This window comes from Neomonachus schauinslandi, chromosome 5 (assembly GCF_002201575.2).
Source record: "Neomonachus schauinslandi chromosome 5, ASM220157v2, whole genome shotgun sequence".
Taxonomy (NCBI): Eukaryota; Metazoa; Chordata; class Mammalia; order Carnivora; family Phocidae; genus Neomonachus; species Neomonachus schauinslandi.
Window position 1 is genome coordinate 108004653 of NC_058407.1, and position 8183 is coordinate 108012835.

The 8183-nt window shown below is 43.1% G+C and overlaps 1 pseudogene; it reads right to left on the reverse strand.

Annotated features, from left to right (window-relative positions):
• Positions 1-6297: 6297 nt before the first annotated feature.
• Positions 6298-7115, reverse strand: LOC110576802 (annotated as a pseudogene).
• Between the last annotated feature and the right edge of the window lie 1068 nt (positions 7116-8183).

Consider the following 8183-nt stretch of genomic DNA (forward strand, 5'->3'; position numbering starts at 1 on the left):
CAATGGAGAGTGAGTGCAAAGATCCAAGGCAGGAGATCGTAGTCAGCTTCCTACACATTCTCACTTGACCAGATCGGGCTTCTGGAGAGCAATTTCTATAGGAAACCCCTGTCAGGTACGTCTACCTCTCTGTACCATGGCCTCAGAGCCACGGCTGTCTCCTGGAAGGAAAAGAAAATTGTTCTGAACAATTCTGGGAAGGGTGTTGAGGAGGATTATTTGTGATCACAGACAAACTCAGAAATATATTTGCTTCTTAATCCTTTGGATAAATGATTCATAGAATGCGTGCATTTTAAGGAATTGAATGCTTTTTGTTGTTTTCCCGGAACTCTCCATTTCTGAACGGTCTCTAGAGGCTAGTAATAAATATACGCAGCCATAGAGTGAAGTGATCATGAGAATGCCCTGATGCGTCTGTTACATTTGCTTTAGAAAAATTCATTAATAAATAAACATATTCCATAAATATACCAGATAAAACAAAGGTAATGAGATTCGCTTTTAACAAGTCAATACGAAGAATAACAAATGATGACTTTTTAGGGGATTTTCTTGTAAGTTTCCTGAAAGCCTCATAAATCTCTTTCTTCACCTACTTTTACCCATGACTATTTTCTCCTGATTTAAAAATTTACCCTCTTAACAATTAAAAATCCACAGTCAATTACACAGAGTTACAGAAAGATGACAAGAATGTGGGAAACAGCAAAGAATCATGGGAGTGAGTTTTCTGGTTCTTCAAACTCTCTTAATGTCCCAAATGATCCAAGGCTGTGATCCTATGTCTTTCCTCGGGACAGTTGGTGGAGGAGAGGGATGGGCAGCAGGGATGAAGTGTGATTTGGGCAAAGTTAGAAATGCTGCAATGACTGTCCCACCAGCACTGTCTTCTGTGTCTATAATTCCCCCAGGGTCTGGCACATTGTTAGGACTCAAAGGAATGAATTACTTAAGTCTTAACTGGCCAAGGTACAGGGTCACACTTGTTTTGTCCAACAAAGTGTATGTAAAGGACTAGGATGGACAGGGGATCCCACTAGGCTTCCACAGCTTAATGAACATACCCCCTAAGCTTATAGCAGCCATGGAAAAAAGAACAGATTTAGCATCTTTCAGACCTGGTTGACTCTAACTCCATATTTACAAACCTGCTATGTGACCTTGCACAAGATATTTAATATCTCTGAGTCTATATTTTATTCTCATCCAGCAGGTGGCTATAATAATGGCTAAATCACGTGATAGTTGAGGAGTCTAATAAAACATCATATGTAAATTATTTCACCCAGCACTGAACGTAGTAGATGCTCAATACATGTTTAGGTTTTCCTCTCAACTCATCCCTGCACACTAACCCCTTGGCTTTTATTTTAATTCTGATTCCTCAAGTAAACCAAGTAGAAAAAAAATGTTTAACAACCTACATGGGATTTCTTTTTCTCCTATTAATTTCATTGCATAGTGATTTACCAATTAAAGTTTGTATTATTATTTGGTTTGGGAAATTCATGGTTAGAATCTAGAAGAAGGAACTATTCTACGATACAAAGAGTTTCTACCTATACTATGAAAGAGTTTGGAGATGTGAATTCACCTTTTTTTAAGATTTATTTATTTGAGAGAGAGAGAGAGATCTGGGGAAGAGGCAGAGAGGGAGAGAGAGAATCTTATGCAGACTCCTTGCTAAGTGCAGACCCCGGTGCAGGGCTCAATCTCACAACCCTGAGATCATGACCTGAGCCAAAATCAAGAGTCTAACACTTATCCAACTGAGCCACCCAGGTGTCCTATGCACTCACCTTTTTAAAGACTGACCTTTGTTCTGGGAAAATCTTTAAGTGGCCCTTTAACTGCGTGGATCTGAAAGAAAGTACTCTATTATTGTTCCTGTTGCTTCGAAGTAACCATTGACCTGAACGCAGTGTTCCACATTGAGAGACGATTTGTTTGAAGTATTGAATCATAGGTAGATTTAGCTAAGCTACAGCCATTTAAGAATTTCTTGCCTCTTTTGAGGGGTTTGACGGAAGGGTACTGGGAATGTTTCTTAGCTCTGTGTAACTTTAGAAGGCATTGTGCACGTTGCTGCTTGTACTCTGGAGATTGTGAAAAATCTAGAGCGGAGAACTAGCAGAAGATAGAAAGGAAATACGCTTCCCAACAAAACATTTTTCTTATCAGAACAGAATCCATGGAAAGTACCCAAACTGAGCCTGACACAGTCCAACTTGGACCCGAATAGCGACTCTCATAAATGATATTATTAATGAATAAATAGCCCAGAATATACTCATATCAAACCTTTACTCATCCTGAGCATAGGCATGGGATCTCTCCAAGGGAAGTGGATATTTCTCTTGTTAATTACAAAATGAAAAAGAAGTGAATTCTGGGACAGGAACCAAGAACTTGGGAGTGGTACTTAGACTGAGCCACCAGCAAAATGCTTCTTCTCTCCCTGTGCTTAATAGCCTGGCATCAACTGTCCTACCAGTAATACATGGAAGGTCTCTCCTGGGGCCGCGACAGAGCTCACACAGGTGTAGGTCATGAAGAATCACTGTGCCCAGAGCAACAGCCTGGAACAATCGAGGCGGTGGTACAGTGGTTCTGAGAGAAGGCGATGCCTGAGAACAGGAGGATTTCTTTGAGAGCACACACCAGATAGCACCAGGGGACAACAGTCTTGGTCTTGGGAGGGCCAGAGGTTCTTCATGCGTAAGTGGAGGCCCAGGCAACTTCCCTTGGTAATAAAGGAAATCTAACCACATCATATATTCATAGACTGCTTAGGCTTGGATATTTTGTTTACTCATGAATCACTTCCCTAACCATGCTCATCTCAATTGACTTGGTTAAAATAGTTTCTAAACCAATTCTAAAGACAGAACTTGAACAAAATGCAAACCTTCTGTACCTAATCACCCAAACCTGGCATCCCATGGCAGCCCACCCAGTGAGCAAAACTGCAGTTTCTGTGCTTGCTCTTAAAAGATTTTTTCCCCTGCTTTCTGCCTTTTAACACAAAGAATAAGGAGGGAGAAAAAAATATGTGGAGTCCAGTCCAGTCACGATTTTTATTCACCAGATACAAATTATTTCTCCATTATAAATTCAGTTCTGAATTATGCTTTAGTAGCAAAACTGGCCCTGTGTTTTATTCATAAAGGAAGCCCGTGAGATCCCCCTACCCGAGCTCAGTTGGAAAGAAGGACATTTCTGTGAGGCTGTTCATCCTTTGCCTAATCACATTTGCAGACACCACCCCAGAAAAATAAAGCAGAAGAGAAAATCACTCGGAGGCATATCTAATGCACAAGATAAACATAAGCTACTGGAAAGATGTGTAGGAACAGAAACAAGGACAGAAAAAAAAAGAAAGAAAGAAAGCACAGACCATTTGGAACAGAGGGAAGGAATCACACACCACTCAGCAGGGGAAATCACTGCATTTCATTGAGGCAGGTGCACTGAGCATGTTTACATATTAAATCATTACTAAGATTTCAAGAGCCTATGTAAGGCAATGCCATAGATTGATTCGCATGCTATATATAATTCCTTAACAATGTTTGATGTTTTGCAGTCAGAAAAATAGTTCATGGGAATAGTTCACTGAAAAAAAAATTAAACATATTTATTTAGTTCTCTCTGCTGAATGAAGTGGCACAACTACCATTTATATTTTTTTCCAACACCATAAAAATGTCTCCATTTGTTATGCATAACACTATATAAAACAGGGTACAAAGACGATTCTTGCTTGCTTACCCCAGCACAAGAGTGGAGGAAATGGGATGGAAATCTGGCCTCCCACTAACTATGTTCTGAGGTGCTATGCAAGATGCTGAGAGAGCAGACCCTGGTAAAGAATCTGAGAGCCTTCAGACTCACCCTTAGCAGGGGTCCTCTAGACTGGGAAAGAGAGACTCAGATTGCCCTTAAATCCTGTTTCTGGCAAGCTTGGCCTGGGCTTCGTCCCAAGGCTTTCTTGGGAATGGAAGTGAGGAGAAGGTAGAACCCCCTGCCCACCACTCCGGAAACCGGAAGCTGACCAATGGCTCTGGCTCTCGTTCCCTTCGGAGCCCCAGCAGGAATTCCTGTCTTTAACAGGGGTTCCCCTGGGACAGGAGCCTCTGAAATTTCACAAAGCCCTTCATTTCCTACCACAACTCTGCAAAGCTGGTTGGAGCTCTGTACCTCGAAGGCCACAGCTGCATTTTCCCATCGCTTCTGGAGAGCGTTCAAGAACCCCTGTAATGGCAAGTCATCCCCAGTTCTCAACGACCACCTTCACTTGTGGACTCAGAAAAGTGACAAGTCCCTCTTCTGGGACTCTTTTCTCACTCACAGAATGGGAGGACTATTCTAGGATCTCTGAGGTTCCTTCCAACTGTGAAACCCTACACCTCTGAGTTTTATTTTATTTTATTTTTTTTTAAGATTTTATTTATTTATTTGACAGAGAGAGAGACAGCGAGAGAGGGAACACAAGCAGGGGGAGTGGGAGAGGGAGAAGCAGGCTTCCTGCTGAGCAGGGAGCCCGATGCGGGGCTCGATCCCAGGACCCTGGGATCATGACCTGAGCTGAAGGCAGACACTTAACAACTGAACCACCCAGGCGCCCCCACCTCTGAGTTTTAATGTAAAATAAATCATGTCCGGGACTGCTAAGACCATGAAAGAAGTGATGACTATAAATATGGCTTTATTACTTACTATCCGAGTGCCGGGCATTTCCATGGATGCATAGTCCATAATACAACAGAAAACAGAAGCCAGAGGGATTAGGTCTCCCTTAGGCATCCTGCCAGGTGTCCACATGCAGGAACCTCTAGTCAATTGTATTTGAGTTCCATCACAGTTTGATTAAAGCTCTAGGTATGGGGCGCCTGGGTGGCTCAGTTGGTTAAGAATCTGCCTTCAGCTCAGGTCATGATCTCAGGGTCGTGGGATCGAGCCCTGCATTGAGCTCCCTGCTCAGCAGGAAGTCTGTTTCTCCCTCTCCCTCTGCCCCTCCTCACCCCTCACTTATGTTCTCTCTCTCTCAAATAATAAGTAAATAAATAAATAAATAATCTGAAAGAATAAAATAAAGTTCTAGGTATGTCTGCACATTATCTGCATACACACACACAGTTATGCATTTTGCATTAGGTACTTGGCCATATTTTCCCCTACACACTCTCATGCAGTAAATTAATACACTAGGACATCACCAATGACTGCCTTAGATGACAGGTGTCTTTGGCGGATTTCAGTGACTAAACATTCCTGGAAGGGGCCCGAGGTATGCCTGCTAGTTCTGATCTCCACACCTTAACAAACGCCACTAAAACAAATCCACATGCATGCCCATTTTCCAGATGAAGAGAGACAATGAAAGAAACAATACACCAATAACATAATTCAGACAGCTGTTTGGAAATGGCTGGATGTTTGATTTTATTCAGACAACCATTGTTGGCTGGTTTTTTCACGTATTTTGGCAAATGTGTTCAACCTCTTTCAAGACAAAGCCCCATGGAAATGACTGTGCACCACTTCCAGGCCAAACCTTTGAAGAAGTAGTTCTTGCTTTGTGTTCTGTAATAGTCAATTTTTTCCCCTTCTGGTTAATTTTAAGATATAATTTGTGTTACCGTTATAAATAATGTCTTATTTTCTCCTACACGATGTAGTTGATTAGCACGGGCATGGTGCAACACTGTCCATCTTCTATTCAGAGCCTTGCTGAATTCTTACCCAGTTCAAAGTTTGCCCAGTGATCACCAAAGCAGAAAGCGAGTAGCCAAAAGCCCAAATACTAGAGGTAGGCTTCCTGGGTTTTAATCCCAGACTGACCATTTTAACTTTGGGAAAATTTGTGTCGGTATGCCTTCAAATAGTTCGCTTCCTCTATTTGCCTTTTCACTATTTCTTGGGTCTCTTTTCACATGGGTGCTGATATTTCTGCTTCTACTTCCCTATAGCTTCGCTTCTCTCTCAATCTATCTTTTTATCCCGTCCGGATATTTTTCAAATTTTTTTGATCCAATCTTTCATCTTATTTATTCAGCTGTACCAACTCTGTTATTCAACCATTCACTAAATCCCTTATTTCAACAATTATATTTTCAAAGTTAAGATTTCAAATTGCTGCTTCTTTATAATTGCTTGTTCCTGGGGCATTTTTCAGGAGTCTCCCATCTCACACTGGTGATGTGAACTGTACTTATTTTACATTCTTCATCGATTTTATCTGTTTTTGAGGTGGTTGACATCTTTACTGCTTTGGAGGTGGGGGGCAGGTGCTCAGGAGCTGTTGGGGGGGGCGGGCTGCTTCCTCTTCACCATCACAGGCTTCTGGCTGCGCAGGATGGCGCTCGCTCTGTGGGTGGTGGCCAAGGGCAGATCTGGGTGATACCTGTTCTTGCGGATCATGGGCCCGCTGCTGCTGCGTGTGGCCCAGGCATTCTTGTTGATGGTGGTTCGCACCAGGAGGTGGTGGGTTTTCGTTGGCCAGATCTCCACTTCATGACCAACACTACACCTGTCCCGTAGCCCTGGCTCCATGCTCACAGTCGTTTTTTGTTTGTTTTTTTTTTAATTCAAATTAGTTAACATATAGCGTAGTATTGGCTTCAGGAGTAGAATTTAGTGATTCATCACTTATATATAATACCCAGTGCTCATCCCCACAAGTGTTCTCCTTAACGCCCATCACCCAGTTACCCCATCCCCTCCACCTACCTCCCCTCCAGCAACCCTCAGTTTGTTCTCTGCAGTTAAGAGTCTTTTATGGTTTGCCTCCCTCTCTGTTTTTATCTTACTTTATTTTTCCTTCCCTTCCCCTATGTTCATCAGTTCTATTTCTTAAATTCCACAGAGGAGTGAAATCATGAGATTTGTCTTTCTCTGACTGACTTAGTTCTCTTAGCATCATACCCTCTAGTTCCATCCACATTGTTGCAAATTCCACGCCCACAGTCTTGCAGTGAATGGACCAGTTGTAGCGAAGGAGTTGCAATCTGTTGGATGATTGGGGTAGGTGCTATGTGCCTGCTTGTTCCCCTTGATCAGGAAGCCCAAGCAGTTTCGCACAAGACCATCCATTGCAGGTGGGTGGACATGGTGGAAGCTCCTCTCACTATGGTGGCTGAGAGGGAAAGAGGATTTTTAATTCTGCTTCGTCTGGGAGAGATCTGCCCATTTTGTTGCCTTTGTTTGTTTGTTTTCATTTTTCTTGCACTCCTCAAATCCCTGGCAATTTCCCTTATGGCTTTATCTTTTATCCTCTTAGGACTAACAACTGCTTTAGCTAGTAGTGTCTACCCAGAGAAGAAAACCCAGGATATAGTTCCTGTCCCACAGAGAATGGGCTCAGGTCTAAAGGTCTAAAGAGCCTTTAGAGTTGTAATTTCAGCTCAGACAGCCCCTGTTCTCCTCAGGCATCCTACCATTCCTTTGGAGAAATCTCACGGTTACTCAACCAAGGGTTTGCTCTGTGCGACCCTGATTTGTAGTGTGTCATCTTCTGTTTCTGTGATAATGACCTTGCCCTTGGGGTAAGTGGGGAAATTCCCAAGCCTGCCAATCTCCTGTACCCATCTACTGACTTCCCCTCCCAGCTGGGCTCCTGAGCTACCCTGGTGTAACTGACTTTGCAGCTTCAGACTGGCTGTCTTGCCACATGGTAGCACTGGGGTTGACCGTGATCCCTCCAGAGAAGGAAAGGAGGTACAACTAGAAAGTTGTTCCCAGCCCCTCCCCCATTCATAGCTATGCCCTTTCCCACCCTGGGCCACCTTTCATGCAACTGCCATTCTTCCTACACAGGACTCAACCATCATTTCTCTCTACAAGTTTCTTGATGGTTTGATCACTTGCCCATAGCATAATTTGTCCTGAGATTCCTTGGATACATCTCAAGGCTCTAGCTTCATTAATGTGAACAATGCAAAGATGGTCTTGAATAGTTGTTGCCCCTTCTGGAAGGTTTCCTTACCTCCAGTCACTGGCCCCACTCACCTACCTTTCCATGCTAGATACCACCAGCTTAGCCATTCTGATACATCACCTCCAGCTGGGCATCTGCCCTTCAAAAACGGCTGCCTCTCAAAAATGGCACTTTGTTGTCTATGTCATGAACAGCAGATTTTTTTGGCTATCATTTCAGGCCCTTCACCATTGGGTCTCAT